The following is a 24,236-nucleotide window of genomic DNA, read 5'->3' on the forward strand; positions in this document are numbered from 1 at the left end:
GATGTTTATCATGTTATGCATCTTATTTTCTTAGAACGACGGTAGCATAAATAAGATGATCCCTCACTAAAATTTCAAGAGAAGTGTTCCCCCTAACTGTGCACCGTTGCGAAGGTTCGTTGTTTCGAAGCACCACGTGATGATCGGGTGTGATAGATTCTAACGTTCGAATACAACGGGTGTTGACGAGCCTAGCATGTACAGACATGGCCTCGGAACACATGCGAAACACTTAGGTTGACTTGACGAGCCTAGCATGTACAGACATGGCCTCGGAACACAAGAGAACGAAAGGTCGAACATGAGTCGTATAGTAGATACGATCAACATGGAGATGTTCACCGATGATGACTAGTCCGTCTCACGTGATGATCGGACACGGCCTAGTTTGACTCGGATCATGTATCACTTAGATGACTAGAGGGATGTCTATCTGAGTGGGAGTTCATTCAATAATCAGATGAACTTCATTATCATGAACGTAGTCAAAAGGTCTTTGCAAATTATGTCTTACGCTTTAGTTCTACTGTTTAAGATACGTTCCTAGAGAAAATTTAGTTGAAAGTTGATGGTAGCAATTATGCGGATTGGGTCCGTATACTGAGGATTGTCCTCATTACTGCACAGAAGGCTTATGTCCTTAATGCACCGCTCGGTGTGCTGAACCTCAGCGTCGTCTGTAGATGTTGCGAAACATCTGACATACACGTTTTGATGACTACGTGATAGTTCAGTGAGTAATGCTAACGGTTTAGAATTGTGGCACCAAAGACGGTTTTTGAAACGTCGCAGAACATATGAGATGTTCCGAAGACTGAAATTGGGATTTCAGACTAGTGCCCACGTCAAGAGGTATGAGACCTCTGACAAGTTTCTTAAGCCTGCAAACTAAGGGAGAAAAGCTCAATCGTTGAGCATGTGCTCAGATTGTCTGAGTACTACAATCACTTCAATCGAGTGGGAGTTAATCTTCCAGATGAGATAGTGATGGTTCTCCATAGTCATTGCCACCAAGCTAGTAGAGCTTCGTGATGAACTATAACATATCAGGGATAGTTATGATGATCCTTGAGCTATTCGCGATGTTTGACACCGCGAAAGTAGAAATCAAGAAGGAGCATCAATTGTTGATGGTTAGTAAAACCACTAGTTTAGAAGGGCAAGGGCAAAAGGGATACTTCATGAAACAGCAAGTCATTTGCTGCTCTAGTGAAGAATCCCAAGGTTGAACCCAAACCCGAGACTAAGTGCTTCTGTAATGAGAGGAACGGTCACTGAAGCAGTACTACCCTAGATACTTGGTAGATGAGTAGGCAGGCAAGGTCGACAGAAGTATATTGGATATACATTATATGAATGTGTACTTTACTAGTACTCCTAGCAGCACCAGGGTATTAGATACTGGTTCGGTTGCTAAGTGTTAGTAACTCGAAATAAAAGCTGCGGAATAAACGGAGACTAGCTAAAGGTGAGATGACGATATGTGTTGGAAGTGTTTCCAAGGTTGATGTGATCAAGCATCGCATGCTCCCTCTACCATCGAGATTTGGTGTTTGTGTTGAGCATGATTGGATTATGTTTATCGCAATACGGTTATTCATTTAAGGAGAATAATGGTACTCTGTTTATTTGAATAATACCTTCAATGGTCTTGCACCTAAAATGAATCTCGATCGTAGTGATACACATGTTCGTGCCAAAAGATATAAAATAGTAATGATAGTTCCACATACTTGTGGCACTGCCATTTGAGTCATGTTGGTATAGAACGCATGAAGAAGCTCCATGTAAATGGATCTTTGGACTCACTCGTTTTTGAAAAGATTGAGACATGCGAACCATGTCTATTGGTATATATGCATGAAGAAACTCCATGCAGATGGATCGTTTGGACTCACTTGATTTTGAATCACTTGAGACATGCAAATCATACCACATGGGCAAGATGACTGAAAGTCCTCGTTTTCAGTAAGATGGATCAAGAGAGCAACTTATTGGAAGTAATACATTTTGATGTATGCAGTCCAATGAGTGCTGAGGCATGCAGTGGATATCGTTATGTTCTTACTTCACAGATGATTTGAGTAGATGCTGAGTGTATTTACTTGATGAAACACAAGTCTGAATTATTGAAAGGTTCAAGTAATTTCAGAGTGAAGTTAAAGATTGTCGTGACAAGAGGATAAAATGTCTGTGATATGATCATAGAGACGAGTATCTGAGTTACGAGTTTGGCACACAATTAAGACATTGTGGAAAGTGTTTCACAATTAATACCGCCTGGAACACCATAGTGTGATGGTGTGTCCGGACATCATAGCTGCACCCTATTGGATATGGTGCATACCATGATGTCTCTTATCAAATTACCACTATCGTTTATGGGTTAGGCATTAGAGACAACCTCATTCACTTTAAAAGGGGCACCACGCAATTCCGTTGAGACGACACCGTTTAGAGAAACCTAAGTTGTCGTTTCTTAAAAGTTTGGGGCTGCTTATGTGAGAAAGTTTCAGGCTGATAAGCTCGAACCCAAAGCGGATAAATGCATCTTCATAGAATACCCAAAACAGTTGGGTATACCTCCTATTTCAGATCTGGAAGCAAAAGTAATTGCTTCTAGAAACGAGTCCTTTCTTGAGGAAAAGTTTCTTTTGAAAGAATTGAGTGGGAGGATGGTGGAGACTTGATAATGTTATTGAACCGTCACTTCAACTAGGGTGTAGCAGGGCACAGGAAGTTGTTCCTGTGGCACCTACACCAATTGAAGTGGAAGCTTATGATAGTGATCATGAAACTTCGGATCAAGTCACCACCAAACCTCGTAGGACGACGAGGATGCGTGCTACTTCAGAGCGGTACGTGATCCTGTCTGAGATATCATGTTGTTGGACAATACTGAACCTACGAGCCATGGAGAAGCGATGGTGGGCCCATATTCCGACAAATGGTTAGAAGCCATGAAATCCGAGATAAATGGATCTTCAAGAAGAAGACGGACATGGACGGTAATGTTACCGTCTATGAAGCTCGACTTGTGGAAAAGAGTATTTTCACAAGTTCAAGGAGTTGACTACGATGAGATTTTCTCATCCGTAGCGATGCTTAAGTCCGTCGGAATCATGTTAGCATTAGTTGCATTTATGAAATCTGGCAGATGGATGTCAAAACAAGTTTCCTTGCCAGTTTTCGTAAGGAAAGGTTGTATGTGATATAATCAGAAAGGTTTTGTCCATCCTAAGGATGCTAAAAGGTATGCTAGCTCCAGCGATCCTTCTAAGGACTGGAGTAAGCATCTCGGAGTTGGAATGTATGCTTTGATGAGATGATCAAAGATTTTGGGTTTATACAAAGTTTATGAGAAACTTGTATTTCCAATAAAGTGAGTGGGAGCGCTGCAGCATTTCTGATAAGTATATGTGAATGACATATTGTTGATCCGAAATGATGTAAAATTTCTGGAAAGCATAAAGGGTTGTTTGAAAGGAGTTTTTCAAAAGAAGACCTGGATAAAGCTGCATACATATTGGGCATCAAGATCTATAGAGATAGATCAAGACGCCTGATGATACTTTCAAAGAACGCACACCTTGACATGATTTTGAAAGAGTTCGAAATAGATCAGCAAAGAAGGAGTTCTTGGTTGTGTTACAAGGTGTGAGTATTGAGTAAGACTCAAGACCTGACCACAGCAGAAGAGAGAGAAAGGACGAAGGTCGTCCCCTATGCTTTAGACGTAGGCTCTACAGTATGCTATGTTGTGTATCGCACATGAAGTGTGCCTTGCCATGAGTTGGTCAAGGGGTACAATAGTGATCCGGGAATGGATCACATGACAGCGGTCGAACTTATCCTTAGTATCTAGCGGACTAAGGAATTTTCTCGATTATGGAGGTGAAAAGGAGTTCGTCGTAAAGGGTTACGTCGATGCGAACTTTGACACTAATCCGGATGACTCTGAGTAGTAAACCGGATTCGTATAGTAGAGCAATTATTTGAAATGGCTCCAAGTAGCGTGTGGTAGCATCCACAAAGATGACATAGATATTCGTAAAGCACACGGATCTGAAAGGTTCAGACCCGTTGACTAATAACCTCTCTCACAAGCATAACATGATCAAACCAGAACTCATTGAGTGTTAATCACATAGTGATGTGAACTAGATTGTTGACTCTAGTAAAACTCTTTGGATGTTGGTCACATGGTGATGTGACTTGTGAGTGTTAATCACATGGTGATGTGGACTAGATTATTAACTCTAGTGCAAGTGGGAGACTGTTGGAAATATGCCCTAGAGGCAATAATAAATAGTTTATTATTATATTTCCTTGTTCATGATAATCGTTTATTATCCATGCTAGAATTGTATTGATAGGAAACTCAGATGCATGTGTGGATACATAGACAACACAATGTCCCTAGTAAGCCTCTAGGAGACTAGCTCGTTGATCAATAGATGGTTACGGTTTCCTGACCATGGACATTGGATGTCGTTGATAACGGGATCACATCATTAGGAGAATGATGTGATGGACAAGACCCAATCCTAAGCCTAGCATAAGATCGTGTAGTTCGTTTGCTCAGAGCTTTTCTAATGTCAAGTATCATTTCCTTAGACCATGAGATTGTGCAACTCCCGGATACCGTAGGAATGCTTTGGGTGTACCAAACGTCACAACGTAACTGGGTGGCTATAAAGGTGCACTACAGGTATCTCCGAAAGTGTCTGTTGGGTTGGCATGAATCGAGACTGGGATTTGTCACTCCGTGTAAACGGAGAGGTATCTCTGGGCCCACTCGGTAGGACATCATCATAATGTGCACAATGTGACCAAGGAGTTGATCACGGGATGATGTGAGTTACGGAACGAGTAAAGAGACTTGCCGGCAACGAGATTGAACAAGGTATCGGGATACCGACGATCGAATCTCGGGCAAGTAACATACCGATAGACAAAGGGAATTGTATACGGGATTGATTGAATCCCCGACATCGTGGTTCATCCGATGAGATCATCGTGGAACATGTGGGAGCCAACATGGGTATCCAGATCCCGCTGTTGGTTATTGACCGGAGAACGTCTCGGTCATGTCTGCATGGTTCCCGAACCCGTAGGGTCTACACACTTAAGGTTCGATGACGCTAGGGTTATAGGGAAAGTATGTACGTGGTTACCGAATGTTGTTCGGAGTCCCGGATGAGATCCCGGACGTCACGAGGAGTTCCGGAATGGTCCGAAGGTAAAGATTTATATATGGGAAGTCCTGTTTTGGTCACCGGAAAAGTTTCGGGTGATATCGGTAATGTACCGGGACCACCGGGAGGGTCCCGGGGGTCCACCAAGTGGGGCCACCAGCCCCAGAAGGCTGCGTGGGCCAAGTGTGGGAGGGGACCAGCCCCAGGTGGGCTGGTGCGCCCCCCCACCAAGGCCCAAGGCGCATGGGAGAGTGGAGGGGGCAAACCCTAGGTCCAGATGGGCCTTAAGGCCCACCCTAGTGGTGCCCCCCCTCTCCTCCCCTTGGCCGCCCCCCCTAGATGGGATCTAGGGCTGGCCGCACCCCTTGGGGGGGGGGGGAAACCCTAAAGGGGGCGCAGCCCCCGCCCCCCCTATATATAGTTGAGGTTTGGGCTGCCCAAGACACATGAGAACGTCTCTCTTTCGGCGCAGCCCTACCCCTCTCCCTCCTCCTCCTCCTCTCCCGCGGTGCTTGGCAAAGCCCTGCAGGACTGCCACGCTCCTCCATCACCACTACGCCGTCGTGCTGCTTCTGGACGGAGTCTTCCCCAACCTCTCCCTCTCTCCTTGCTGGATCAAGGCATGGGAGACGTCACCGGGCTGCACGTGTGTTGAACGCGGAGGCACCGTTCTTCGGTGCTTAGATCGGAATCAACCGCGATCTGAATCGCTACGAGTACGACTCCTTCATCCGCGTTCTTGCAACGCTTCCGCATCGCGATCTAAAATGGTATGTAGATGCACTCCCCTTCCCCTTGTTGCTAGATTACTCCATAGATTGATCTTGGTGATGCATAGAAAATTTTGAATTTCTGCTACGTTCCCCAACACTTGTTGTACCTGAGGGTTATGTTATGGATGAAGAAACTGCTAGAGACTTCTTTGCTTGCAATGATAGATATGATCTTAAGAAACTGTTAGCTAAGCTAAAAGAAAAGTATTTGAATGCTAGAATGAAATATGATCCTGCTTTTGCCACTTCACCTATCTGTGTTACTGATAAGGATTATGAATTCTCTGTCGATCCTGAGTTAATTACTTTGGTTGAATCCTATCCTTTCTATGGTTATGAATCTGAAACTATTGTGGCACATCTTACTAAACTAAATGATATAGCCACCCTATTTACTCATGAGGAAAAAATTCACTATTACTATATTCTTAAATTGTTTCCTTTTTTGTTGAAGGGTGATGCTAGGATATGGTTTAATTCTCTTGATCCTGGCTATGTGCGTAGTCCCCAGGATATGATTTATTACTTCTCTGCAAAATATTTTCCCGCTCATAAGAAACAAGCTGCCTTAAGGGAAATATTTAATTTTGTGCAAATTGAAGAAGAGAGTGTCCCACAAGCTTGGGGGAGGCTTCTCCAATTACTTAATGCTTTGCCTGATCATCCTCTCAAGAAAAATGAAATACTTGATATCTTTTATAATGGACTAACCGAGGCTTCCAGAGACCACCTGGATAGTTGTGCTGGTTGTGTTTTCAGGAAAAGAACTGTTAAGCAAGCTGAATTGCTATTGAATAATATATTAAGTAATGATAATGATTGGACACTTCCTGAACCAACTCCTAAGCCAACTCCGAAAAAAGGGGTATTCTATTTCTCAGTCCTGAAGATATGCAAGAGGCAAAGAAATCTATGAAAGAAAAGGATATTAAAGCTGAAGATGTTAAGAATTTACCACCTAATGAAGAGATACATGGTCTTAATAACCCTACACAGGTAGTAAAGGTAAATTATCTCTATAGATTTGATAAGGGTGAAATCCCATCTACTAAGTTTGCTAGTCAATGCTTGGATGAGTTTGATAATTTTATTGTTAAACAAGAAAACTTCAATGCTTATGTTGGTAGAAAATTGAAACGTAATGCTTATATGGTTGAAAACTTGAGTGATTATATGTCTAGAGTTAAAAGTGATCTTAAGCTTATTGGTAAACATGCTTGCATGGTTACAACTCAAGTAGAACAAGTACTTAAGGCACAAGATGATTTGCTCAATGAGTTGAATCATAAGAATAATGATAATGTTGTTAGAGTTATGACTAGAGGTGGTAAAATGATCCAGGAACCTTTGTATCTTGAGGGCCATCCTAAGAGAGTTGAGCAAGATTCTCAGAGAATTAATATTGATACACCTAGTCCTTCTAATAAAAAGAAAAAGAATAAGGATAGGACTTTGCATGCTTCTAGTGAACCTGTTATTGACACACCTGAGAATCCCAATATATTTCTATTTCTGATGCTGAAACACAATCTGGTAATGAACATGAACCTGGTGATAATGTTAATGATGATGTTCATGTTGATGCTCAACCTAGTAATAATAATGATGTAACCTGCTGTTGATCTTGATAACCCACAATCAAAGAATCAACATTATGATAAGAGAGACTTCGTTGCTAGGAAGCACGATAAAGAAAGAGAACGATGGGTCCAGAAACCCATGCCCTTTCCTCCTAAGCCATCCAAGAAAAAGGGTGAAGAGGATTTTGAGCGCTTTGCTGAAATGATTAGTGCTATCTTTTTGCGTATGCGTTTGACTGATATGCTTAAAATGCCTCCTTATGCTAAGTATATGAAAGATATTGTTACAAATAAAAGAAAGATACCGGAAGCTGAAATTTCCACCATGCTTGACAATTATACTTTTAAGGGTGGAATACCAAAGAAACTAGGAGATCCAGGAGTACCAACTATACCATGCTCCATTAAAAGAAACTATGTTAAAACTGCTTTATGCGATCTTGGAGCCGGTGTTAGTGTTATGCCCTTCTCTTTATATCGTAGACTTGATTTGAATAAGTTGACACCTACTGAAATCTCTTTGAAAATGGATGATAAATCAACTGCTATACCCATCGGTATTTGTGAGGATGTGCCTGTTGTGGTTGCAAACGTTACTATCTTAACGGACTTTGTTATTCTTCCGAGGACGACAGTATGTCGATCATCCTTGGTAGGCCTTTTCTGAATACTGCAGGGGCTGTTATTGATTGCAACAAAGGCAATGTCACTTTTCATGTTAACGTTAATGAGCATACGGTACACTTTCCAAAGAAACAACCTCAAGTTCATAGTATCAATTCTATTGGAAAATTTTCAACAATTACTATTGGAGGTTTTGAATTCCCTCTTCCTACTGTCAAAAAGAAATATGATATTCTTATTATTGGGGACATGCATATCCCCGTTGAGGTAACTTAGTGTTATTCGAAAATTCTCCAGTTTCATGTTATTCGAAAGAGGTTTGTTAACAAGACTTGATCAACCTTGTTAGTGGATTCCTTTTGATGAGCATGAGATGGATGAAGTTCGAAAGCACAACCTTCTGTACCCTCCTTTAATTTCTGTTATTTAGAATAAATAAAGCAAAAATGATATTTTTTTGTCTATTTTCTGAATTATCCTTGCAATAAAAAAATACCCCAAAAATAAAAGTTCTCCAAATGCCCTGAAAATTTAGTATGATTTTTATAGAATATTTGAGAACTTCTGGCACTTAGAACACACCAGGGGGCCACACCATCTAGCCACGAGGGTGGAGGGCGCGCCCTACCCCCTGGGCGCGCCCCCTGCCTTGTGGGCCCCACGTGGCCCCCCTCCACTTATTCCAGCACCCACACACTTCGCCTTCCTCCAGAAAAAATCATCCCGTAGCTCAAACTCGTGTTCTTGCTTGTTTTGCTGCCATTTTCGATCTCCTTGCTCAAAGATCCATTCACAAAACTGCTTTGGGGGATTGTTCTTCGGTATGTGACTCCTCCAACGGTCCAATTAGTTTTTGTTCTAGTGCTTTATGTATTGCAATTTTTTGTTGCTGAGGTGACCCTGTTCTTGAGCTCGCATGTCAAATTTATATGGTCCAAAGTAGTTTTAATGCATGATATAGTCTCTAGGCACTTGTGGGAGTAATTTCTATCAATCTTGTTGAGTTTGGTTCACTTTTATTTTGAGTCACTAAAAATTTCAGAAATTTTTAGAGGAAGAAAAATGTTTAGGAAAATGTACCAAGGTGGTTCTTCAAGGAAGCAAGCACCGAGGCTAGCGATACGTGAGCCGGACCTCGCACCACGAAGGGAAGCTCAAGTGCGGCCTTGTGAATGGCCGTCAGATGAATTTATGGTCCAAGCAGGCTTCAAGGATGAATTTGATGCGTAAGTGCATAATGTTGATCTTGAGGACTTCGTATCAGACAAGTGCCGCCAATACTATTACCTCACTGATTCCTTTGTGCGAAGGTTTAACTTTTCATCTAAGCGTAACACTCACACTGTTATATTTGACCTCTATGATAAATCTTATACCATGGACCTTGAAGATTTTAATACTGCTTGCAAAATCCCACAGTGGGGCATCTTTAGTGAACCTCACAAATCTGAATATAATGATTTCCTTACTAGAATAACTGTGGGAGAAACTAGAAATATTACACAAGCTACCATAGGGAGCATTCATTTTCCTGCCATACATTACTTTGCTCTCTTTATAGGTAGATGCATTAACGGTAAGCACGAGCATAGCCACATTTGCGTCCCAGATCTTAGTGTCCTCAAGAGCGCGGTATTAGGTGATAGGCGATATAACTTGGGGGGCCATTGTTGCACGGAGGTTACATCTTAATGCTAAAGATGGAGATTTATTTGGTGGGATTTATGCAACTCGTTTAGCTGATTATCTTGGTGTATCCATAAGAGAAAATGATATTGAGTTTCCACCCGCTTTTCTAGATTATAATGCTATGGTTCGTTACCAGTTTCTTGAGAGGAACAATCAGTCCCTCCAGTACCGGCTAATCTTTGATAGACGGTGTGCTGTCCATATTACCCTTCCTGCTCCTGCCTTTTCTTAACTTTCAGGCAAATGAGAGATACATTATAACGAGAGAGGAGGCAAACGAGTATGAGAGATCAACGGAGGCCGCTCGTCTCCAGGAAGCAGCTCGTCAGGCGGCAGCTGCCGCAGCACAGTACGACCCCAACTATGATGTCGGATATCATCCGTGCCAGTGGTGGTCGTAGACCAACTTAGGCCAAAAGCCTAAGCTTGGGGGAGTACGTATTTCTCACCGACATTACATTCATGTTCACACACTCACTCTAGTTGTCGGTGTTCATACTTTTTCATTGTATTATCCATGCTAGTTTATTTTCTTTTCCTTTTTTCTTCTTGTGTGTTTGAAAAACTTTGAGAAAAACCAAAAAAATTAGTTATAGCTTTTAGCTAGTTTACTTTCCATGCTTGTAGTAGTAGCTTTAAAGAAAACCCAAAAAAGATTTCTTATTCTTCTTTTGCTTGTTGGGAGCTTTCCCGTGTAAATAGTTTTTCTCTTTTTTTGAAATTCTTTTCTTTTCTTTGGGGCTTGAGAGGGGAAGACCACGATGAAAATGATGAGTGGCTCTCATATGCATTATTGTTGATCTAACAAAGAGCCCATATTACCTTGTCTTCTCCTTTGAATTAAATGTTTGCAGATTCCAGCTTAGTCCAATGCACGCGCACTATTATTAGTCTCCACACCGTTCGGTCGTGCAAGTGAAAGGCAATAATGATGATATATGATGAAATGATTGAGATGAGGAAAAGTTGGTATGAACTCGACCTATCTTGTTTTTGTAAATATGATTAGTTCATCGTTACCGATTCAGCCTATTATGAATGAAACATGTTTGCAATGACAATTAGAGATTATAGTTACTCATGCCATGCTTAATTAGCTAGGAGTTTATAATGGTTTACCTTGTGTGCCAACATGCTATTAAAATGGTTGTGGTGTAGTATGATAGGGTGGTATCCTCCTTTGAATGATTCGAGTGGCTTGACTTGGCACATGTTCACTGATGTCTACTATGCAACTTTATTCTTGTAGACTCGTGTTGGGCCTCCAAGCGCAGAGTTTTGTAGGACAGTAGCAATTTTCCCTCAAGTGGATGACCTAAGGTTTATCAATCAGTGGGAGGCGTAGGATGAAGATGGTCTCTCTCAAACAACCCTGCAACCAAATAATAAAAAGTCTCATGTGTCCCCAGCACACCCAATACAATGGCAAATTGTATAGGTGCACTAGTTCGGCGAAGAGTTGGTGTAAAAAATGTAATATTGATGGTAGAAATATATTTTCATAATCTGAATATATAAAAACAGCAAGGTAGCAATTGATAAAAGTGAGCACAAACGGTATTGCAATGCTTGAAAATGAGGCCTAGGGTCCGTACTTTCACTAGTGCAATCTCTCAACAGTGCTAATATAATTGGATCATATAACCATCCCTCAAAGTGCAATGAAGAATCACTCCAAAGTTCCTATCTAGCGGAGAACATAAGAATAAATTGTTTGTAGGGTACGAAACCACCTCAAAGCTATTCGTTCTGTTCGATCTATTCAAGAGTTCGTACTAAAATAACACAAAGCTATTCTTTCCTTTGATCTACCCTAGAGTTCGTACTAAAATAACACCAAAGCAAATTCAGATTCATAATACTCAATCCAACATAAAGAACCTCAAAGAGTGCCCCAAGATTTCTACTGGAGAAACAAAGACAAGAACGTGCATCAACCCCTATGCATAGATTACCCCAATGTCACCTCGGGAATCCGCGAGTTGAGTGCCAAAACATATATCAAGTGAACCAATACGATACCCCATTGTCACCGCGAGTATTCAATTGCAAGACATATATCAAGTGTTCTCAAATCCATAAAAGTATTCAATCCGATAACAAAGAAATCTCAAAGGGAAAAACTCAATTCATCACAACAAGATAGAGAGGGGAAAACACCATATGATCCGACTATATTAACAAAGCCAGCGATACATCAAGATCGTGACATCTCAAGAACACGAGAGAGAGAGAGAGAGAGAGAGACAGATTAAACACATAGCTACTGGTACAAACCCTCAGAGGTCTAGATTGGTTATCGGTGGCTACAGAGGCCTGCGGCGGCGGAACTTCTGATCTAGGGCTACCCCGAAGGGTTTCGGAATATTTGGGATTTTATAGGGCAAAGAGGGGGTGGGGGAGGCCACTGAGGTGGGCACAACCCACCTGGGCGCGCCTGGGGGCCCAGGCGCGCCCTGGTGGGTTGTGCCCCCCTCGGGGCACCCCCAGGTGCAGCTCTGGCCCATTGGAAGTGTTCTGGTCCATAAAAAATCCTCAAAAAGTTTCGCGGTGTTTGGACTCCGTTTGATATTGATTTCCTGTGATGTAAAAAACATGCAGAAAATAGCAACTGGCATTGGCACTATGTCAATAGGTTAGTCCCAAAAAATGATATAAAGTTGCTATAAAATGATTGTAAAACATCCAAGAATGATAATATAACATCATGGAACAGTCAATAATTATAGATACGTTGGAGACGTATCAGCATCCGCAATCTTTATTCCTGCTCGTCCTCGGGTAGGTAAATGATAAAAACAGAATTTTTGATGTGGAATGCTGCCTAACATGTCATCTCATATTCTTTTCTTTATAGCATGGACATTTGGACTTTTATATGGTTCAAAGCAATAGTCTAGTTTTGACATGAGACTTAAATACTCAAGCATATCAACAAGCAATCATGTCTTTCAGAATATCAACACTAAAATAAGTTATCCCTAGCCCATCATGCTCAATCATTGATCCATTCATGAAACACACTCGCATATTAGCTACACCCACTGCTCAAGTACGATCATAGTGCCTCCTTGTTGGTGCTTTATAAGAGAAGATGGAGACTCAAATTAAAAATAAAAATTGCATAAAGTAAAAGAAAGGCCCTTCGCAGAGGGAAGTAGGGATTTGTAGAGGTGCCAGAGCTCAAAGCGAAAATTGAGAGATAAAAACATTTTGAGGGCATACTTTTCCCACCAACGAAAATGACTTAGAGCTCCCAACACTTTCCATGCTAGATATATCATAGGCGGTTCCCAAACAGAAAATAAAGTTTATTCCTTTTTCCACCATACTTTCACTTTCCATGGCTAACCGTATCCACGGGTGCCCTCCATACCAACACTTTCCAAGGAATTTATTATTTGACAACATAAAGTAAATTCATTTTGCATTTCGGGACTGGGCATCCCTAATACCTTTGTCTTACTCTCGTGCAATGACAAGTGAATAAACACTCATATGAGAATAACACATCTAGCATGGAAAATATTAGCCACCCCTCACCGCCTCGCGAGCGGTACAAGCACACAAAAGAGAAATTTATTTTGAAAATTAGAGATGGCACATACAAATTTTCTTAGAACGGCAAAAGAATACCGCATATAGGTAAATATAGTGGACTCTGTGGCAAAACTAGTTTAAAGGATTTTGGATGCACAAGTAGTGATCATACTTAGTGCAAAATGAAGGCTAGCAAAAGGTTGAGAAGCGACCAACCAAGAAACGAATAATCTCATAAGCGAGTTGGGCATAATTAACACCGAATAATGCACCACAAGTAGGATGTAATTTCATTGCATGACTATTGACTTTCGTGCTTGCATAGGGAATCACAAACATTAACACCAATATTCTTACTAAAGCATAATTACTCATCAACATGACTGACATATCACATCATCATATCACAAAACTATTACAAGGAATCAAGTTTATTTTGTCCAATGATCTTCAGGAAAGTTTTTATTATATCCTTCTTGGATATCTATCACTTTGGAACTAATTTCCATGTGTTGCTTTTGATAAGCTCAAACAAATATAAGTGAAGATCATGAGCATAATATTTCTTTCTCTCAAATAAATTTAAGTGAAGCAAGAGAGAATTTCTTCAAAAATACTAAAGCACCCCGTGCTCAAAAAGATATAAGTGAAGCACTAGAGCAATTCCGTAGAAAAGAGCTTCGTTGACGGGATGTGAGTGCCGCTTACCTAGCCTCTCTGGAAACTATTTGAGGACTCTATTTTATTTAAAAACTATCAGTTCTAAGTATTTTATTAAAACAGCAAGGAAAACAAAATAAAATGGCATTTCAAGGATAGCACAACTCATGTGAAGAAGCAAAAACTTGGGCTCAACCGATAATTGTTGAAGAAGAAAGGTGGGATGCCTACCGGGGCATCCCCAAGCTTAGATTCTTTAGACTTCTTGAAATATTATCTTGGGATGCCTTGGGCATCCCCAAGCTTGAGCTTTTGTGTCTCCTTAATTCCTCTCATATCAGGGTTTCCTGAAATCTCAAAAACTTCATGCACACAAAACTCAACAAGAACTCATGAGATAAGTTAGTATAAACCAATGCAAAAACCTTATCATTCTCTACTGTAGCAAATCACAAAAAATATTATTCAACATTGCATACTAAATGCCTCTGCATATTTAAAACTCCTATCCTCAAATAGAATCATTAAACAAGCAAACATATGCAAACAATGTCCTCAAATAGAATCATTAAACAAGCAAACATATGCAAACAATGCAAACATAACAGCAATCTTCCAAAATAGTATAGTCTGTAAAGAATGCAAGATTCATCATACTTCCCTAACTCAAAAAATTCTGAAAATTTACCACACTGTAGAAAATTTGCCAGAGCTTATTATGCAAAAAGTTTCATCATTTTATCACATTCTGACTTTTCTAGGGAATTTTTGCAACAACGATAAACTTTATGTTTTGAAACAGCAACATGTATACTTGCAAAATAAGCATGGTAAAGGCTATACTTGACATTTTTATTGAAAATAAAGATGCAAAACATTCTTATAAATAACAGCAAGCAAATACTAGCAAAAGAAAGTGATGCTCCAAGCAAAACACATATCATGTGACGAATAAAAATGTAGCTCCAAGTGAGGCTACCGATAATGTTGGAGACGAAAGAGGGGATGCCTTCCGGGGCATCCCCAAGCTTAGTTGCTTGGATCTTCCTTGGATATTAACTTGGGGTGCCTTGGGAATCCCCAAGCTTAGGGTCTTATCACTCCTTGTTCTCCTCATATCGACATCTCACCCAAAACTTGAAAACTTCAATCACACAAAACATAACGGAACTTCGTGAGATAGGTTAGTATGATAAAGAGCAAACCATTTCACTTTGGTAATGTAAAAGACATGATTCATAATTGCTTACACACAATTCCTACTGTAGCATATCATTTCCACAATTTATATTGAGCAATATAAGCCATAGAAACTAGAAAACAAGCAAACTATGCATTGAAAACAGAATCTGTCAAAAATAGAACAGTCTGTAGTAATCTGTACTCCAACCATACTTCTGCTACTCCAAAAATTCTGAAACTTAGGACAACCTAGGGAATTTTTATATCTATCACCTGTAAAAAATTCAGATCAAAATCACGTTCCAGTGAATTTTCAAATTTCCTGGACTGAGCGCAAAAGTTTCTCTTTTTGCACAAATTCAAGTCAATTGTCAGGCTTTACTTGGCACTTTATTGAAACAAAAGCAATAAAACATGATTACTATAGTAGCATAATCATGTGAACACACAAAAAAGTAGGTAAAATTGTTGGGTTGTCTCCCAACAAGCGCTTTTCTTTAATGCCTTTTAGCTAGGCTGATGATTTCAATGATGCTCGCATAAACGATAAGAATTGAAACATAAAAAGAGCATCATGAATCACATGGCAAGCACATTTAAGTCTAACCCACTTCCTATGCATATGGATTTTGTGAGCAAACAATTTATGGGAACAAGAATCAACTAGCATAGGAAGGCAAAACAAGCAAAACTTCAAGATTTTCAACACATAGAGAGGAAACCTGATATCACTGAGATATGTAGAAGCACATGTCCCTCTCCCATAATAATTTTCAGTAGCATCATGAATGAATTCAACAATATAGCTATCACATATATAAAGCATTCTTTTCATGATGCATAAGCATAGAAATTTTATTACTCTCCACATAAGCAAATTTATTCTCATGAATAGTAGTGGGAGCAAACTCAACAAAATAACTATCATGGGATTAAAATTAAAATCATGATGACAAGTTTCATGGTTATCATTATTCTTTATAGCATACATGTCATCACCATAATCATCATAGATAGGAACTTTGTTGTCATAATCAATTGAAACCTCTTCCATCATAGTGGAATCATCATTAAATAAAGTCATGACCTCTCCAAATCCACTTTCATCAATATAATCATCATAATTAGGAGGCATGCTTTCATCATAATAAATTTTCTCATCAAAACTTGGGGGACTAAAAATATCATCTTTATCAAACATAGCATCCCCAAGCTTATGGCTTTGCATATCGTTAGCATCATGGATAGTCAAAGAGTTCATACCAACAACATTGCAATCATGCTCATCATTCAAATATTTTGTGCCAAACATTTTATTGACTTCTTCTTCTAACAATTGAACACAAATTTCTGATCCATCATTTTCAAGAAAGATATTATAAAGATGATCAATAATATGATGCAACCTCAATTCCATTTTGTTGTAGTTTTCTTTTATAAACCAAACTAGTGATAAAACAAGAAACTAAAAGATTCAATTGCAAGATCTAAAGATATACCTTCATGCACTCACCTCCCCAGCAACGGCGCCAGAAAAGAGCTTGATGTCTACTACACAACTTTATTCTTGTAGACTCGCGTTGGGCCTCCAAGCGTAGAGTTTTGTAGGACAGTAGCAATTTTCCCTCAAGTGGATGACCTAAGGTTTATCAATCCGTGGGAGGCGTAGGATGAAGATGGTCTCTCTCAATCAACCCTGCAACCAAATAATAAAAAGTCTCTTGTGTCCCCAACACACCCAATAAAATGGCAAATTGTATAGGTGCACTAGTTTGGCGAAGAGTTGGTGTAAAAAGTGTAATATTTATGGTAGAAATATATTTTTATAATCTGAATAAATAAAAACAGCAAGGTAGCAATTGATAAAAGTGAGCACAAACGGTATTGCAATGCTTGAAAATGAGGCCTAGGGTCCGTACTTTCACTAGTGCAATCTCTCAACAATGCTAATATAATTGGATCATATAATCATCCCTCAAAGTGCGATGAAGAATCACTCCAAAGTTCCTATCTAGCGGAGAACATAAGAATAAATTGTTTGTAGGGTACGAAACCACCTCAAAGCTATTCTTTTCGTTCGATCTATTCAAGAGTTCGTACTAAAATAACACAAAGCTATTCTTTCCATTTGATCTACCCTAGAGTTCGTACTAAAATAACACCAAAGCAAATTCAGATTCATAATACTCAATCCAACATAAAGAACCTCAAAGAGTGCCCCAAGATTTCTACCGGAGAAACAAAGACAAGAATGTGCATCAACCCCTATGCATAGATTACCCCAATGTTACCTCGGGAATCCGCGAGTTGAGTGCCAAAACATATATCAAGTGAATCAATACGATACCCCATTGTCACCACGAGTATTCAATTGCAAGACATATATCAAGTGTTCTCAAATCCATAAAAGTATTCAATCTGATAACAACGAAATCTCAAAGGGAAAAACTCAATTCATCACAACAAGATAGAGAGGGGAAAACACCATATGATCCGACTATATTAACAAAGCCCGCGATACATCAAGATCGTGACATCTCAAGAACACGAGAGAGAGAGAGAGACAGATTAAACACATAGCTACTGGTACAAACCCTCAGCCCTGAGGGTGGACTACTCCCTCCTCATCGTGGTGGCCACCGGGATGATGAAGATGGCCACCGGAGATGATTCAACTCTCCGGCAGGGTGCCGGAGCGGGGTCTAGATTGGTAATCGGTGGCTACAGAGGCCTGCAGCGGCGGAACTTCTGATCTAGGGCTACCCCGAAGGGTTTTGGAATATTTGGGATTTTATAGGGCAAAGAGGGGGTGCGGGAGGCCACCGAGGTGGGCACAACCCACCTGGGCGCACCTGGGGCCCAGGCGCGCCCTGTTGGGTTGTGCCCCCCTCGGAGCACCCCCCAGGTGCAGCTCTGGCCCATTGGAAGTGTTCTGGTCCATAAAAAATCCTCAAAAAGTTTCGCGGTGTTTGGACCCCGTTTGATATTGATTTCCTGCGATGTAAAAAACATGCAGAAAATAGCAACTGCCACTTGGCACTATGTCAATAGGTTAGTCCCAAAAAATGATATAAAGTTGCTATAAAATTATTGTAAAACATCCAAGAATGATAATATAACAGCATGGAACAATCAAAAATTATAGATACGTTGGAGACATATCATTCACGCATGTAGTTGAAACAAAATAAACATAGCCTCCACGATATTTATGTTCATGGTGATTTATATCCTACTCATGCTTGCACTCAATGTTGGTTAATCTCATTGCATGTTTATGACTGTTGTCGCTCTCTAGTTGGTCGCTTCCCAATCTTTTTCTAGCCTTCACTTGTACTAAGCGGGAATACTGCTTGTGCATCCACTTCCATCAACCCCAAAGTTGTTCCATATGAGTCCACCATACCTTCCTATATGCGGTATTTACCTGCCGTTCCAAGTAAATTTGCATGTTCCAACCTCTAAACCTTCAAATGATAATCTGTTTTGTATGCACGAATAGCTCATGTACTAACTAGGGTTGTCAATATCTTCCATGCTAGGTGGGTTATTCTCACGATGAGTGGACTCCGCTCATCATTCACGAGAAAATGGCCGGTAAACGGGATGCCCAGTCCCATGCTCAAAGCAAATCAAATAAAAATAGTTGCAAACAAAACTCCCCAGGACTGTTGTTAGTTGGACGGTACCCGTTGTTTGGGACCAGCCGTGGAGTGTGCTTGTTGGTGGTGGGGGAGTATAAACTTTACCATTCTGTTTGGGAACCGCCTATAATGTATGTAGCATGGAAGATACCGAAATATCTTAGTTGTTATGTTGACAATGAAAGCATGCCGCTCAAAATATTATTCAATCTCTATTTCAAAACTCGAGCTCTGGCACCTCTGCAAATCCCTGCTTCCCTCTGCGAAGGGTCTATCTATTTACTTTTATGATGAGTCATCACCCTCTTATAAAAGGCACCAGTTAGAGAGCACCACTGTTATTTGCATGCATTGTTATTAATTGATATTGAGTATGACTGTGACTGGATCTCTGTCACCATGAATTACAATGTCTAGTCAGTCCTTGATCTTCAGGGGTGCTCTGCATTTATGTTTTGCGGTCTCAGAAAGGGCTAGCGAGATACCATCTTGTTATATTATATCATAATTGTTTTAAGAAAGTGTTGTCATCCGAGATTTATTATTATTGCTCGCTAGTTGATTATGCCATTGATATGAGTAAATGTGAGACCTAAGAGTTATTGTGAATATGGTTAGTTCATAATCTATGCTGAAAACTTGAATGCTGGCTTTACATATTTACAACAACAAGATCAAATAGAGTTTGTCAAGTTTTTCTTTATCACTTTCATTTTGTCAACTGAATTGCTTGAGGACAAGCAAAGGTTTAATCTTGGGGGAGTTGATACGTCTCCAACGTATCTACTTTTCCAAACTCTTTTGCCCTTGTTTTGGACTCTAATTTGCATGATTTGGATGGAACTAACCCGGACTGACGTTGTTTTTAGCAGAATTGCCATGGTGTTATTTTTGTGCAGAAATAAAAGTTCTCGGAATGACCTGAAACTTCACGGAGTCACTTTTTGGAATTAATAAAAAAATACTGGCAAAAGAATCAACTGAAAGGGGACCCACACACTAGCCACGAGGGTGGGGGCGCGCCCTACCCCCTGGGCGCGCCCCTGCCTCGTGGGACCTCTGGAGCTCCACCGACCGCAACTCTAACTCCATATATTCACGTTCGGGGAGAAAAAATAAGAGAGAAGGATTCATGGCGTTTTACGATATGGAGCCGCCGCCAAGCCCTGTTCTTCCTCGGGAGGGAAGATCTGGAGTCCGTTCGGGGCTCCGGAGAGGGGAATCCGTCGCCATCGTCATCATCAACCATCCTCCATAACCAATTTCATGATGCTCACTGCCGTGCGTGAGTAATCCCATCATAGGCTTGCTGGACTGTGATGGGTTGGATGAGATTTACCATGTAATTGAGTTAGTTTTGTTAGGGTTTGATCCCTAGTATCCATTATGTTCTAAGATTGATGTTGCTATGACTTTTCCATGCTTAATGCTTGTCACTAGGGCCCGAGTGCCATGATTTCAGATCTGAACCTATTATGTTTTCATGAATATATGAGTGTTCTTGATCCTATCTTGCAAGTTATAGTCACCTACTACGTGTTATGATCCGGCAACCCCGAAGTGACAATAATCGGGACCACTCCCGGTGATGACCGTAGTTTGAGGAGTTCATGTATTCACTAAGTGATAATGCTTTGGTCCGGTTCTCTATTAAAAGGAGGCCTTAATATCCCTTAGTTTCCAATAGGACCCCGCTGCCACGGCAGGGTAGGACAAAAGATGGCATGCAAGTTCTTTTCCATAAGCACGTATGACTATATTCGAAATACATGCCTACATTATATTGATGAACTGGAGCTAGTTCTGTGTCACCCTATGTTATAACTGTTGCATGATGAATGCCATCTGACATAATTATCCATTAGTGATCCATTGCCTACGAGCTTTTCACATATTGATCTTTTCTTAGTTACTTTTCTGTTTCCACTGTTATGATTGCTACAAAACTGCTACTGTTACTTTTGCCACCATTACCGTTACTTCCATACTACTTTGCTACTAAATACTTTGCTGCAGATATTAAGTCTTTTAGGTGTGGTTGAATTGACAACTCAGCTGCTAATATTTGAGAATATTCTTTGGCTCCCCTTGTGTCAAATCAATAAATGTGGGTTGAATACTCTACCCTCGAAAACTGTTGCAATCCCCTATACTTGTGGGTTATCAAGACTTTCCCACTTTCTTTCCTGTTTGAACCAACTCTTAGATTTGACTGTATGAACTAGCTTTACCTCTAATAATAGTAAAAGTCTGCTTCCTAAGGCTGACAAGTGGGACCAGATGGATTGTTACATTGTTAGAGGCAGCCTCTAAGGTTAGACGCGATGCTAGCCAATTTTTTTAGAGGCAGTTCATGCAATGTATAGAGGCCTGCCTCTAAGAGGAGAGAGAGGGCTTAGAGGAAACAAAAAACATACATTGTGGATTCCCTAAGTGCCTACTTTCCGTTCTATATGACTCAATTTGAAATCCACAATGTATCCATAATAGATGCTGAGTGGTGGAATAAATTTGTTACTTCCATAGTTCGCAAAAGTACTGAGCATGTGAGATGGTGAATGGACGGAGTACGATACCATTAGTACTATAGTTCTTTTGGAAGGGTTGTAGTAGTCCCTCCCATTCACATGTTCACATTTCAAGCTTCAATAAAAACGTTGCACGCAAGGATTAAGAGAAACCTCAGCAATGCATGTACTCCCTCAATCCATATAGGGTCTAAAGTGCATTTTGGAGGCTAACTTTGACCACATGTTAGAGCAATAATATGAAATCCAACTTACACAAATCTTACCATCAAATCCGTACGTGGTCATTATACTGCTAACAGGTACGTGGTCACTATCTAGTAGTACTAGTAGTACTCTACACTACTACTACTATGAGGCCATCCAACTGTGTCCCGGCAGAAGACCGTGGCCACCGATTATACATTCATATTTAAATTTGTTTCACACAGCAAAATATCCATGAAAACAACACATGGCAAAATTTCACGGCGAACAAGGGATTTGAATGTGCTGGGAGGGGTCGTTTGGACCTTGCCCGGGGTAGCCAAAATATTGGCGACCCTTTTGTCCACCCGTGCCTTTGCCACCGATGAACGAGGAAGAGCTCGGGTGCTCATCCGTTGGAGATGAGCTCTCACGACATGTGCTTTTTTTGTCCCACCACGCCGCCCGAGCCGACCGCAGACCGACCGGCGACCCGCAAATTACGCCATCCAACCGTAGCCGCACACATTCTGACAGCAACTCAAGCAACCGGACGAAATTCATGCAAACACGATGATGTTTCATATAAACAATGACGAAATTCATATAAAATACTGGATTTTCATATAAACATGACGGATTTCATTACATTCAAATCAACTAAGCAGTGCTACTCCTGAACAGCACAGGTATAATAATACCTAGCCTAAATGGTCGCCCGCGGATCCATTTGTCTTCCTCATGTCCGGCAGCACGATCACCAGACTGCCGGGAGCCCCGGAGGTATATGCTTCGGCGCAAAGGACGGCTCGCTTCCCCACTGCTCAACTGACATCGTTGGCTGATGCCCAAGATGGAGTCTGAAGGGGGCTTCTCCGCTTCCGTGGAGCCAATGCGGGGTCAACGAAGGTCCTCATAACAGAAGGGTCCAGAAAGACACCTGCTGTGTACACCGACGTTGCCTCGACGGTGGCCTTCATGGGACCCAATGAAGGAAATACATTGTCGCTGGTTCATGTTGTGCTCAATTACTTTGGATGACCCAAACTCTTAAAGATTATGGGATATATGTGAAACATGTTCCATTGCTTTGTGACAATGAAAGTGCTATCAAGATTGCTCACAATCCCGTGCAACGTTCTTGAACTAAGCATATTGAAGTTCGTCATCATTTCATTCGAGATCACGTTGCCAAAGGGGACATTGATCTTAAGCATGTTCGCACCGATAAGCAATTGGCGGATATATTCACCAAACCGCTTGATGAGAAAGTCTTTTGCCGTTTGAGAGGTGAATTGAACATCACTGATGCTTCAAACTTGGAGTAGGAACTCCATTTGGATACATGCAAGGCATGAGCCTTTGACTAATCCTTGATATTTCTTTCATATTGCTATTTACATGTCTTGGATATATTTGCACCCTTGCATGCGATCTAACCCTTGTAGGAACTTGGATGAATCTAAATCCATGAGATTGCAATTCATTCATATCTTGAGCAATATCTACATCACCAAGTATCTACACAATGGTGGTTGAAAACAAGGAAGCACAAAACCCTTCAAACATATCCTTTGACAATTCTATATTCAGTCTTATGATTGTCATTTTGGATACACAAGTGCTCTTCCTTGCAAGACTAACCCATGTAGGTAGATGAACTCAAATTTCAAATGGTGCTCCCAACTCTTGATGAGCTACATCTATTAGGGAACGTAGTAATTTCAAAAAAATTCCTACGCACACGCAAGATCATGGTGATGCATAGCAACGAGAGGGGAGAGTGTTGTCCACGTACCCTCGTAGACCGACAGCGGAAGCGTTATCACAACGCGGTTGATGTAGTCGTATGTCTTCACGATCCGACCGATCAAGTACCAAACGCACGGCACCTCCGAGTTCTACACACGTTCAGCTCGATGACGTCCCTCGAACTCCGATCCAGCCGAGTGTTGAGGGAGAGTTTCGTCAGCACGACGGCGTGGTGATGATGATGATGTTCCACCGACGCAGGGCTTCACCTAAGCTCCGCAACGGTATTATCGAGGTGTAATATGGTGGAGGGGGGCACCGCACACGGCTAAATTATCGTATATCAAGTGTGTATAGAGGTGCCCCCCTGCCCCCGTATATAAAGGAGCAAGGGGGAGGCCGGCTGCCCTAGGCGCGCCAAGGAGAGAGGGGGGAGTCCTCCTCCTAGTAGGAGTAGGACTCCCCTTTCCTAGTTCTACTAGGAAAAGAGGGGGGAAGGAAAGAGAGGGAGAGGGAGAGGGAAAGGGGGCTGCGCCCCCCTCTCCTAGTCCAACTAGGATTCCTCCTGGGAGGGGGCGCACCACCTCCTGGCTGCTGCCCTCTCTCTCCCCTCAAGGCCCACTAAGGCACAATACTTCCCCGGGGGGTTCCGGTAACCCTCCGGCACTCCGGTTAAATCCAAAACTTCTCCGAAACACTTCCGGTGTCCGAATATAGTCGTCCAATATATCAATCTTTATGTCTCGACCATTTCGAGACTCCTCGTCATGTCCGTGATCACATCCGGGACTCCGAACAACCTTCGGTACATCAAAACATATAAACTCATAATAACACTGTCATCGTAACTTTAAGCGTGCGGACCCTTCGGGTTCGAGAA

The sequence above is a fragment of the Triticum aestivum genome, chromosome 5D, assembly GCF_018294505.1.
Source record: "Triticum aestivum cultivar Chinese Spring chromosome 5D, IWGSC CS RefSeq v2.1, whole genome shotgun sequence".
NCBI classification, from domain to species: Eukaryota; Viridiplantae; Streptophyta; class Magnoliopsida; order Poales; family Poaceae; genus Triticum; species Triticum aestivum.